This window comes from Nyctibius grandis, chromosome 6 (genome assembly GCF_013368605.1).
Source record: "Nyctibius grandis isolate bNycGra1 chromosome 6, bNycGra1.pri, whole genome shotgun sequence".
NCBI lineage: Eukaryota > Metazoa > Chordata > Aves > Nyctibiiformes > Nyctibiidae > Nyctibius > Nyctibius grandis.
Genome location: NC_090663.1, coordinates 22665196 through 22678265, shown reverse-complemented (window position 1 = coordinate 22678265; position 13070 = coordinate 22665196).

The window sequence follows — 13070 nt, the reverse complement described above, 5'->3', positions numbered from 1 at the left end:
CCTGAGAGTTACAGATCCGTACTAATTTCAGGAAATGAAGAGGATATGCAGCAGAAATTAAGCTAAGAAAATACTCCATTCTATCCCAGAATGAAAACTGATCTGCAACCCCCAAGTTACGGCTAAAACAATTTCTGAGATTAATGTTGCCTTTAAATAAATTAATGTATAATTTAATAAGAAGGAAAGTTCTAGGAGTGTATTCCATAGCACTGAGATTCTGAATTCTTTCAGTGGAATAATTCTTTCTATAGCAGATTTCTTTCCCATACTCATTATCTTACGTTATCTTCTAAAATGTATACCTAGTATTGTTTTCATGTTAATTCAATAGCAGTGGTTCAGAGATATTATTTTTTGTGACAAAATGAAGGAATCCCCACAGTCTTAAAAATTTAGATCATAAATATTTATTTCTATACTCAATAATACAAGAGGGGGAAGTATTTTGGGATATATCATCTGCTCATGAAAAGTCTTTTTTCCTTTCTTTTTGATCATCTACTATTAGCAAATAATATCTAAGCTCAGGTCAGGTGATAACTATAACTTGCACAAAAGCCATAATTTGAAGGCTAATAGGAAAAAAATCCTATAACTTGAGGCCAATTTCTTATTGTATGGTTAATTTTAAAGTGGTCTCAAATTAATCCAGAAGGATGAAATGTAATTCTTTGCTACTCCAAACATTGAATACCTCTGTGTTAATGACAGGTTCTTTATTATTTACTTCCTTTCCTTGCTTAAGAAAGGCAAATGTTCTTTAATAATTTTTCATAGAAGTATATCTTCGATGAAGTAGTTGGTGAAATAAGCTGATAATGTGGCCTAAGTACCAGATGAGGAAATTGACAAATATTCCTGTGTGAGGATGTCTTAGTTTAGCCCCGCACCCAGGGCTAAACAATAACAGTTTTTCTCTCACCCAATGTCCCTTTCCCAACTGAGGAAGGAAATTGGGAAAAAGAAGGGGACTCAGGGGTTAAAATTAAAGAGATTTAATAAAATAAAGAAACCAATATAAATGTTAACACAAAACACACAAAAGTATACTTAGCTACAGGTTGCAGCAGGTTGTCCAGGAATAACAATCATCAGCAATAAGGGGAGAAGGAAGGAGGGATGGAAGGGGGGGGGAGGGAGGGAGGGAGGGAGGGAGGGAAGAAAAAAAAAACAACAAAAAACAGAGAAGAGAGCAAAACCAACCCCACCTTTAATGATATAGAATACACCTGTGGGCCAGCCTGGGTCAGCTGCCCTGCATTTAACTGCTAATGGCTGGCCACAAACGGAAACAAAATCCTAATGAAACCAGGATAGAGAAGGAAGGAAGGAAGGAAGGAAGGAAGAAAGAAAGAATGGATGGATGGATGGATTGATTTAGGTTTGCCATGACTTCACAGCTAGGGTAAGAAATTTAAAATCATTATAATATAGTTTACATAAGGTAGTGGTGTTCTTTTATGAATATCTCAGACAATCACAAAACAGGTAAGGAGAGGTTCATAGGGAAAGTAACATTTTCTAAGATCAGATGATATAATCAGAGAAAGAAGCAAAAACTAAAAATAACTTAATTGCCCAACAAGTTTAAGTAATGTTTGTATACTCAAAAGTATCTCTATTAACAATAGCTATAGTTTAATAAAAGGTATGACTTATCTCAGGCCTTGCTTACTTTAGATAAATATTTAATTTGCAACCTTGGAACTTAATCAGGTTTTTACATACCTGAAATAGAATACATTTTTACTCAGCAGTTATTGTCAGTGAAGTGTTTAGGCTTACTATTGTAAAGAAGATAAAAATAGTGCAGCAATTTTGCAACAATTTTGTGACTTTCCAACCTAAGAAATTACAGCATAATGTGTGGAGATAGTATTTCTTTAAGAATGCAAAAATACAAAAATAAACAGGTTTTACTACTGTTCACAACAGCTTGCGAAGGAGTTGTTTTTCTGTTTCTGGAACTGGTTTAATTTTTAGCTCAGAAACACCTGAGACAGTTTTGCTAAGTCTTTCAAAATAAATTTCAATTTTAAGTTTCATCGAAAAAGAAAAAGAGTCAGACAAAAGGATGATTGAGGATTGAGGAAAAAAATTATGAATGGATAAAATGTGACAATTGAAAAAAAATAAATAATAAACAACAATGCAGCAATGTCAGAATAACTTTACTGAGCATAAGTGGTGCATCTGTGTGAGACAGAGAGAGTTAGGGGAAGGAAGAAGAGAGGATTGAAATGTAAAAGGAGAAGACTAAGGTTTCCTAGCTATTTTGGCTATAATTCCTTAGAGCTTTAGAAGAAGGATCTGTGGTGATGTTGCGCTGATGAGCATAGATATGTCCTTAGAAAAGAATTCTAGGACAGTAGCTACATTTTTGTCTGATGTGTAATTTCCACCAATGAAGGATTATAAATGGTAACTAGTGTAAGGAAAAAAGCCAGTGAGAACCTTAACCTCATCTATCTCTATCTCCTTTGAGAAGATTTCTGCCAGAAATACCAGCATATGTCAAATTTCACATGGTAATTATGAATTGCAATTCAGGAGGCTGAGTCAGCAAAAAGAGTTCTTTGTGCAGTTTTCATGCTTACTATTTTGTGGAAGGTAAAACACACTCTGCCATAACTACCTTAATAAAGACAGGTCATATTTTGCTGAAGTGAACGCCCTTTTCCCTTGACAGATGCAAATGCTGGTTTCATCCCTGGATATTACACTCAGAATCCTGTTATGGGAAAAAAACAAGAAGGTCTTATGTATAGCCAAGAAGTTGTTCGTATAATTGAAATCTTAAGAGTCTAATCGAAGTGTTATTAGTACAGATTAAATTATTACAGAAAAAGAATTAAAAATAAGAAATTAAGCATACAACTATTACAGAGGTCTCCATAATGATGCAGTTAAAATTGTTGTGCACACGCATCCAGTTTCTACTTTTTCTTTTGTCACTATTCCGTTGCCCACTGGGATCTTAAAGTTGATGGTTTGTGGCTGCTGGGGTAGGGTAGGTCAATTCATCAAAATCCTGCATACTCCCTAAAGGGAGTTTAATATTGATAGTTTCTTCCTTCTCCTTCTAGAAAATGATTTGGCGTAATTTTTGCATTCTTGCTAAAAAGCTTTTGCATTTTTTTCTTTCTTCATTGGTTCACCACCTACGGAGCTTTTTATGTACATTAAATTCTTTTTCTTTGTTCTTCGTGGTATCCCTAAAACTACTTTTGTCCAGCTGCAGGTTTGCATTTCTTTAACTGACCATGGACAAGTTGTTTATAGACATGGGCACTCCTGTGCTAGGCCTGTGACCTGTCCCTTATGCCAGGCCTGTGACCTGTCCCTTATGCCAGGCCTGTGATCTGTCCCTTATGCCAGGCCTGTGATCTGTCCCTTATGCCAGGCCTGTGATCTGTCTCTTATGCCAGGCCTGTGATCCTCTGTGCCACATCCTGTGTCTCTGCTTCTCAGGACCTCTGCTGTCATACCAGGTCTGTATGTCTCTGTGCTACATCATCATGTTAGTTGTAAATATCTCACTCTGCTCAGAATAACAAGTTACTATTACTATCTATGCAAAAACTGCAGTGGAACAGTACAAAATAAAACAAATTAAGCATAGCCTAGCCTCCTCTAACTGGGGAGGTCCCAGATGACTGGAGGTTAGTGAACGTGATGCCCATCTACAAGAAGAGCTGGAAGGAGGATCCAGGGAACTACAGGCCTGTCAATCTGACCTCAGTGCCAGGGAAGGTTATGGAGCCAATCATCTTGAGTGCCATCATATGGCACATACAGGACACCCAGGTGATCAGGCCCAGTCAGCATGGGTTTATGAAAGGCAGGTCCTGCTTGACTAACCTGATCTCCTTCTATGACAAGATGACCTTTTTACTGGATGAGGGAAAGGCTGTGGATGTTATCTACTTTGACTTTAGTAAAGCCTTTGAAACCATTTCCCACAGCATTCTCCTGGAGAAACTGGCTGCTCATGGCTTAGACAAGAATATACTAAGCTGGGTAAAAACCTGGCTGGATGGCCAGGCCCAAAGAGTTGTGGTGAGTGGAGCTAAATCCGGTTGGCATCCGGTCACAAGTGGTGTTCCCCAGGGCTCAGTGTTGGGGCCAGTTCTGTTCAATATCTTTACCAATGATCTGGACGGCGGGATTGAGTGCACCCTCAGTAAATTTGCAGATGACACTAAGTTGGGCAGGAGTGTTGATCTGCTTGAGGGTAGGAAGGCTCTGCAGAGGGATCTCGACAGGCTGGAATGATGGGCCAAGGCCATTTGTATGAGATTCAACAAGGCCAAGTGTCGGATCGTGCACTGGGATCACAACAACCCCATGCAACGCTCCAGGCTTAGGGAAGATTGTTTGGAAAGCTGCCTGGCAGAAAAGAACCTGGTGATGTTGATCAATGGCTGGCTGAATATGAGCCAGCAGTGTGCCCAGGTGGCCAAGAAGGCCAAGAGCATCCTGGCTTGTATCAGAAATAGTGTGGCCAGGAGGATGAGGGAAGTGATCGTCCCCCTCTACTCGGCACTGGTGAGGCCACACCCCAAATACTGTGTTCAGTTTTGGGCCCCTCACTACAAGAAAGACATTGAGGCGCTGGAGCAAATCCAAAGAAGGGCAACGAAGCTGGTGAAGGGTCTAGACCACAAGTCTCATGAGGAGCTGCTGAGGGAACTGGGGTTGTTTAGTCTGGAAAAAGAGGCTTAGGGGAGACCTTATCGCTATCTACAACTACCTGAAAGGAAGTTGTAGCGAGGTGGGTGTTAGTTTCTTCTCCCAAGTAACAAGTATTTGGATGAGAGGAAATGACCTCAAGTTGGCCGGGGGAGGTTTAGATGATTGGATATTAGAAACAATTTCTTCACGGAAAGGGTTATCAAGCATTGGAATAGGCTGCCCAGGAAAGTGGTGGAGTCACCCCCCCTGGAGGTATTTAAAAGACATGTAGATGTGGTGCTTAGGGCCATGTAGTCTTAGTGGTGGACTTAGCAGTGCTAGGTTAATGGTGTGACTTCATGATCTCAAAGATCCTTTCCAACCAAAATGATTCTATGATTCTATAATTCTGATTAGAATTAGAAAATTAATTATAATTAGAAAAATTACTGTTATATTCAAACTAAGTAAAAGAAAATTGCTGGTTGTTCAAGACAATTTCAGGCAAAGCAAACCTGAAAAGTCTTCATCCTGAGGTCTTGAAAACTCATTGTAATGTCTGTGGCCTCTTACAACTAATGGCAATACTATACTTTGTTTTACAGGGTGCTCTTATTTGTTTCAAGTTTTACAAAATATTGTTTGTGTTTTCATAAGTAAAGATGATTAGGAATACAATGAGGCTTTTTTTTACAACGATAAACTGTCTCTTGACTGAAACTCCTTTTTCTCTGTTTCAGAGCAGGTCAGAATATGAATCTCCTTTCTTGTCTGTCTGTCAGGATTATTGTTGATGAAAGATGCAGTTCCACTTCAAACAATTTCTTCAAGCTTCGTTTGTTGTATAGATTGTATTTAAATGAAGGTCATCTAATTCCAACCCCCCTGCCACAGCCAGGGACACCTTCCACTAGACCACATTGCTCAAAGCCACATCCAACCTGGCCTTAAACACTGCTGGGGAGGGGGCATCCACAACTTCTCTGGGCAACCTGGTCCGGTGTCTCACCACCCTCACAGTGAAGAATTTCTTCCTAATATCTCATCTAAATCTGTCCTCTTTCAGCTTAAAACCATTCCCCCCTCGTCCTATCACTCCATGCCCTTGTAAAAAGTCCCTCTCCAGCTTCCCTGTAAGCTCCCTTCAGGTACTGGAAGGCTGCTATGAGGTCTCCCTGGAGACTTCTCCAGGTTGAAGAGCCCCAACTCTCTCAGCCTGTCTTCATAGGAGAGGTACTCCAGCCTTCTGATCATCTTCGTGGCCCTCCTCTGGACTCGTTCCAACAGCTCCATGTCCTTCTTATGTTGGGGCCCCCAGAGCTGGACGCAGTACTCCAGGCGGGGTCTCACAAAAGGAGAGTAGAGGGGCAGAATCATCTCCCTCGACCTGCTGGCCCCTGCTTCTTTTGATGCAGCCCAGGATACGGCTGGCCTTCTGGGCTGCAAGCGCACACTGCTGACTCGTGTTGAGCTGCTCATCAACCACCACCCCCAAGTCCTTCTCCTTAGGGCTGCTCTCAATCCATTCTGTACCCAGCCTAATGCACTTCAGTGCTTCGCAGATCAGGGAACTGGAGTATTAACCTTCTCTTAAGTTCTTTAAAATGGTTCAAAATAATTGTAATGTTGAGAATTATGTTTAGACTTTCTTGTATTGTGTTTAATAATACATAGTACTAACTTGCTTCCATATGCATAGATTGCAGAGAGCATAAACTTTGCAGAGAGCTAGTGATATTTTATGTTAGTTTTACAGTCATAAATAACATATTTCTTCAAGATCTGATGTATCCATACTTCCATTTAGAAACATAGGAACTTTGTGTACACAGCAGATATGAGGTTATTACAAACAAGCATCTAAATACACTGCTGCATATTCAATTTCCTTGTTACCAAAGCTTTTACACATCTAACAGTGCAAATACAAGAGAATCCAGTACATGAACTCCTACACTTCCAAAATAAATTCTGCTAAGAAGGGAAGGACATGATTTAGTATATTCCTTCAATCCAAAACTGCACTAAAATCTACTGTTCTGCTTTTTCACCTTTAGGCATATTTAAGAGGTTATTAAATCTAAAACGTATATTCTAAGAAAGACCACACCTATTTGGATTCATTTTACTACCATATAAGCCACTGTATTTCCAGAAGTATACTAATCTGAGTAATACTAGTCCAAATTTACTTGGGGAACAGAAACAGTATTCTGCCCTTTTCTGTTGCTGATGTTTCAGTGGAGAACTGAGAAAAGGTAAATGCAGCAAAATTTAATAGAAAATTTGAATATATCAAATACATAAAAGGGAGTATTCAGCAGTAACCCATAATGCTAACAGCAAACTAAAAGTCATAAAAAATATATTTATGAGATATTCTACTTTCAAGAGGTTTTGAAAGAAACAAGTACCGCCTCTGTTGCCATTCCTGGGGTCATTAAGCTGCCAGAAGTTTCTGTCATATCTTTAGATATATTACCTTTACTATGAGACAAATGTAACATTTTATAGCACTATATATGAGTAGTACTGTAGCATATTGAAATTTGGGGAGCAGCAAAATTTGCTGGGATTCTACCAGCAAAACTGGTAGAATCTCTGGTTGATACTGATCTCAAAAAAAGATTCCTACCTAAGGGTGGAAATTCACCCTTAAACTCATAGACACCTATGCCCAAGTTTGAATTTTTTCAGATATCATATTTTGTTCTAATCTGCTCTAAAACCTGGAGACACTTTTGAAATGTATGAGTGCTATTTAAAAAAAAAAAAATCAAGGCTTCATCTACTTAAGTTTTGATTTTGAAACAACTATTTAAAAAAATGAAATTAACATTTCCAGCTTTAAAGTATTGTAAGTTTTTCATTCATCCTGAAGCTCCATCAGGACCCACTTTAGTCATATACGAAGAGGCAGTGAACTCCTGAATTTGCTTGAGTAAAATTTATTTTAACAAAAGGCATTGTTTGTAAAATAGTTTATAATGGAGGAAAAGTTATTTGTGCATGGTCTGTTAAAAAGGGGAGAAAGGCAAGTATAGGGTTGTACTCATGCATGTTTAATCAATTTAAGTAGAATTCTACAGACTTACATAGGAATTAGATGGATTTTTTTTGTGAAAAAAACCTCATGGAACTCAATCATGAATTTTGCAAATTAAAGTTGCTGGTTTTTGCTTTTGACTACAATAACAGTTGTACCTTTGTATCTCGCCAGTTCTAGCTACAGCCTCTTCATGACCATGCCCATGACTTTTGACCTTTAGTCTGCAGTACAAATATAATGACTGTTAAGTGGGGAAAGAAGTATTGGTAAAAAATAATCATTCCTCACCACCACTCTAGAGTTCAGCCTGAGTCATTTAAAATAGCACACATGCCTCATTACCAAATTTTTTTTTTATATGCCTTTAGCAAACCTTAACCTCTGTGGAAGAATTGTCATTTACCGAAAAGAATGAAATTCAACATAAAGTTTCCATTTTGCCCAGATTTATTAATTTCAGGGTAATTAGTTGAAGTTGACAACTTTTTTTTTTTGCACTTAGGACACATCTGGGAACTTGTTAAGAACATAGTAAGGAGTAAACAAGTTGGCTGGATTGCCATACAATTTTGTCTACCTCATACTTTTAGCACAAATAAAAAGTATTGACACTAAATCTAATTCCATTTATTTGTCAAATGCACAAATGACTCTGATGGTTAATGAAATTTAACCCAAGTAGTAAAACAGAGCTGGACAATTAGTAAATTCATCTTTAAAATCTCATTGAGGGGGAAGTTCCCAGGTTTTCATGCTGTCCTTTTCTACATTCACCATCTCTTCTCCAAAGTTATACTGCAATAGGTTAAAAAAAGTGCACCCTATTTCTTCCTGTGTAATAATGCTTAATTTCACATGCTTTAGTTTGACTAAATTTTCAAAGCCTATTTCTAGTGACTGCTTCCTATTGCTTCTATGGTGTACTTATCATTAGAATAGTTTCATAGATGGTCATTAAATCAAGATTTAACAATGAAATCTAGCGAAAATTTAAGTGACTAATAGACCCAAGTCCAGAAAACAAAGCAGATATCTGAGAGAGGTGCAGGCAGAATTTATATTTCTATTCTCTAAATGGTAACCTTGAAAAACACTATTCAGCTTATGTGAATTTGCTTATACTCCACATCATCTTACATTCAGAGATCCCTTGACAAATCATAGAATCATAGAATCATATAACAGTTTGGGTTGGAAGGGACCTTTAAAGGTCTTCTAGCCCAACCCTCCTGCAATAAGCAGACATCTTCTACAAGATTAGCTTGCTCAAAGCCCCATCTGACCTGACCTTGAATGCTTCCAGGGATGGGGCATCTACCACTTCCTTGGGCAACCTGTTCCAGTGTTTCACCACCCTCATCATAAAAAATGTTTTCCTTGTATCAGTCTAAATCTACCTTCTTTTAGTTTAAAACCATTACCCCTCATTCTGTCACAACAGGCCCAACTAAAAAGTCTGTCCCCATCTTTCTTATAAGTCCCCTTTAAGTACTGAAAGGACACAATAAGGTGTCCCCAGAGCCTTCTCTTCTCCAGTCTGAACAGCTCCAACTCTCTCAGCCTTTCTTCATAGGAGAGGTGTTCCAGACATCTGATCATGTTTATGGCCCTCCTTTGGACCCGCTCCAACAGGTCCATGTCTTTCTCATACTGTTTTAACAAATCCAGTTTGCTGTTCTGTGCAACCTATCATTCCGGTTTGAAGAGTAGTAAGTTGACTCAGGTTAAGATGATCAGAGCACACAGTCCTGAGACAAGTGTTTCTCCACAGGAGCTTCCTCCAGGACTTGATCTCCCAGGTCTTCTGAAAACACATCTGACTTTTGCCAGCTATTTAAGGCTTTTTCCAAAATGAAAACACAATATTTGCTTCCTTCTAAAACAGTAGCTAAGAGAGGAGTTCCCTCCTTTCATATAATACTAGCAATAGTATTTTCCTTTTACTCAGTTTCAGTTCTTTCCTATTTCTAAGTGAATTCAAATCCACAGCTTCCACCTCCCTGGAGATTATTCCAAACTCAGTGTTACAGACAGTTCTGAAATAGAGAGATATTCTCTACCACTGTTAAAATTGTGCTGTGGGGAATAAAAATAAATTGACAATTTTTGGAAAAGAAGAGAGCACACATGGCCAGATAAAGCAATTTTTGTGACACCATGTCTAGGTCATAGCCTCAGACCTTTTTATTAAAAAATGTTTAATACAAATACAGGAACATTATTTGAAGAACTGTAATTAGAAAACTCCCTCTAGATTCAGCATCTCAACCAGCACACTGCATTCTTGTTCTGGCTTCATCTTGCTCTCTTTTCCTCTCCTTGGTTAGTAAGTCTTGATTGTTTTGTATGTAATCATGTAGCTTCAATAATGGAGAAAAAAATTCTGATGGATTAGCTGGGAAAAGTGTGATAATTAAGGCATAGAAATAGCTAGACTGGTAAGAAAAGTGTATTTGAAATGCCACAGGCTGAGGATGATGTTAGACTTGTCTTTCTGCCTTCTTGCATGTGTATTCTAATGACTGGAATATAATTTGCTGGAGACTGAAACATCACTTTTACAAAGAAATTTTAAAACAGAAAAGCTAACGCTCTCTACCTCTATAAGAAGTATTCACCTGTGGAAATTACTGGAACAATTTCCCACTCCTTCCAGGGTTGTTGGGAGGTTTTAGGACTGATTCTGTCTCAAAAACAAATCTGCCTCTAAACTCATTGCTCAAAACTACTAGAGATGGCTGTAAGTTATGTCTTGTACAGGTTGCTTAAGACTCTCTTCTAAAGCACTCATTCTACTTGTACTCTCACTCAAAGATGATAGCCCTTCATCTGACTGACTTTCAGTGACATGTGGAATTTGTCTACGTGGAAAAGAGCAGACAGAGCTGAGCTTAAGTATTCAGCCTTGAAAGCTGTACAACCACACATGTATCGTGCTTTGTTCATGATAACATAGCAAAGCTTTTCTATTGCACTGCACTGATGAATTTGCACTTTCCCTAGTGCTTTTTTATGAGATATGGACATTGTACGTTCGGAAGTCCTGTGTTCCCCACAACTGCATATTTCTTAAATCATACAGGTACTTTCCCCTTCCTCCCTTGCCCTCTTAAATAACATTGCCAGAATGGCAGAAGCAAGCAGGGTTATTTAGAACTCCCAAATAATTCTTTGTCCCCAATGTTTTTATTAGATCAGTAATATACAATAATATTCTGGCTTAATTTTTTCACAATCAAAAGTGAAATGAAGGAATTAATAAAATCTATTTAAAATGTGAACTTGGTTTATAATGTAAAACATCTTGAAGGAAGATGTTGCATACAGCTCTTACCAATTAACTTATTCCTTTAAAAAGATTCCTACAATTAACAGAACACTATATACTCTACCTACAAGCTCTGCGTAAAATTGTGTTGCCATGAGGAAATATAATAACTTTAATATGCTAATGAGACTATAAATTAGAATTTAAATACACAGACTTTGAGTAAACAAAAATAATAGTAAATATGACAGAACATAGACAGCATGTGAAAGATTTAAGCTCAAACCATACTGAAAACTTATCGTGTTTACCTACCTGATATTCTTGCAGTCTTGGCTTCATATCAGTGTCACACAAGGCATTTCACACAGTCTAAATAAAATATTTTAAGGAGCCATCAATCCCTTTGAACTTTCAGTTTATGTCCTTTCCATGCAAATATACACATCATATGTGATTACATGTAATGTATCCCAATAAACAGGGTCTTTGGCCATTACTAGTAAAAGGCCATATACTTTGTGTTAAACAGACAGTGTGAAGTTCACACTTTTCCGGAATTTCCTTGGCCTGTACTGGTTTTAATTTGGTTAAACTGTTGACTAGTGGCCAGCTGACCACTGCTTCATCTGTTTTAGCTGAAACATTGTAAATGTCACCAATAGTAAAGATCTGACCTGCAAAAGTAGTCACTGAACAACAAACAAAATTGTGGCTCAGGAGGCTATGGTGCAATTTCCAAACTGTAGCTGGGAACCAATGCAAAAGAGACAGACTATGATCTGAGAAGATATAAAAATAGTCACAGATGGATCCCAGTCATGGAGAGGTAGAAAGCCCCACCATGAACATCATGCTTTCCTGCAGACCTGGCTGATGGCTCTTGTAGACAGCTTCCTCCCCAGTTTGTGTGAAGACTGGCATCACTGACCTTTGGACCCAAAACCACACCGGTAAGACAGCATAACACCAAGAAAAATGGTTAGATATTAGAAAACTTTCTTTCATGACAGCTTTAAAGGTGCTATTAATGCAGCTCCTCTGTATTAGTCTGGGTGCTGAGTGAAAGTATTACATTAGCTGGACTGGAGATAATTGTGAGGTGTTCTGTTTAGACTGTTAAGGTTTTAATAAAGCTGACAATTGTAATTGCCATTTATATATACTGTGTTCTCTTTTGCCCACAATAATATTTTTTGTATGAATATGCATCTGTATAGATATGTATGCACCAATGCAATAATTATCCATCTCATCTTTCTTAGGCATTTGCTGAAATCTCTTGGTTTACCTTTAAATATGATGTTAGGAACTCAAGCTCTTCCCTATTGTTCTGCCTCTACCACACCCTTTATCCATCATAATTTTTAATGTGTTTCATCTGGTTTCACAAATCCTTCTGTTGCAGGTGTTCATAAATCTGCTCCCAGGATATATTTTCCTTCCCTCCCAAAAATCCATTTTTTATTTCAGCAATCTGTATGTTTTTTTCTCCTGTGCTGAGGTAGAAATTCCCTGTTTCAGACAGATAATCTGCTAAATGTCTCTCAGAGGGCTACAAAAGAGGAAAGCAGACCAGTTTATTTCCACAGATGTGGAGAGCAAGAATCGGAAATAATAATGAAGCAGATCTTGTATTACTTGAGATTTAAGTTTCCTGATTAGCTGGGTTTGAAACAGAAAAATCTCCAAAATTATTTCAGAACTATCCAGTCCTATCACTAGCAACAGAGCACACTTCCTCTTGCTTACGCAAAAGCTGGCCATAGCTTTTTAGAAAGGATATACATGTCAGGGAAGGAGTGGGGAGTGATATTAATCTGTGGTTTTTGGAAATGAACTGACAATTGAAAGGGTGGCTCAAGCAACATCTTGGAGGACAGTTTCAGGATTTCTGAAGTGAGATTATTCTAATGACAATTTTCATTTTAAAGGTGGGAGTTTTGCAAAGTTTTTGAAAGAATCAGAGGAAAATAAGAATGTGAGTTGCCCAACTGGTGGAAAAAAAAAACAGAACAGAGATGGTACCTTGAGATGGTGTAAGGAGTTATGAATTTGGATTACAGAATAAGAGAA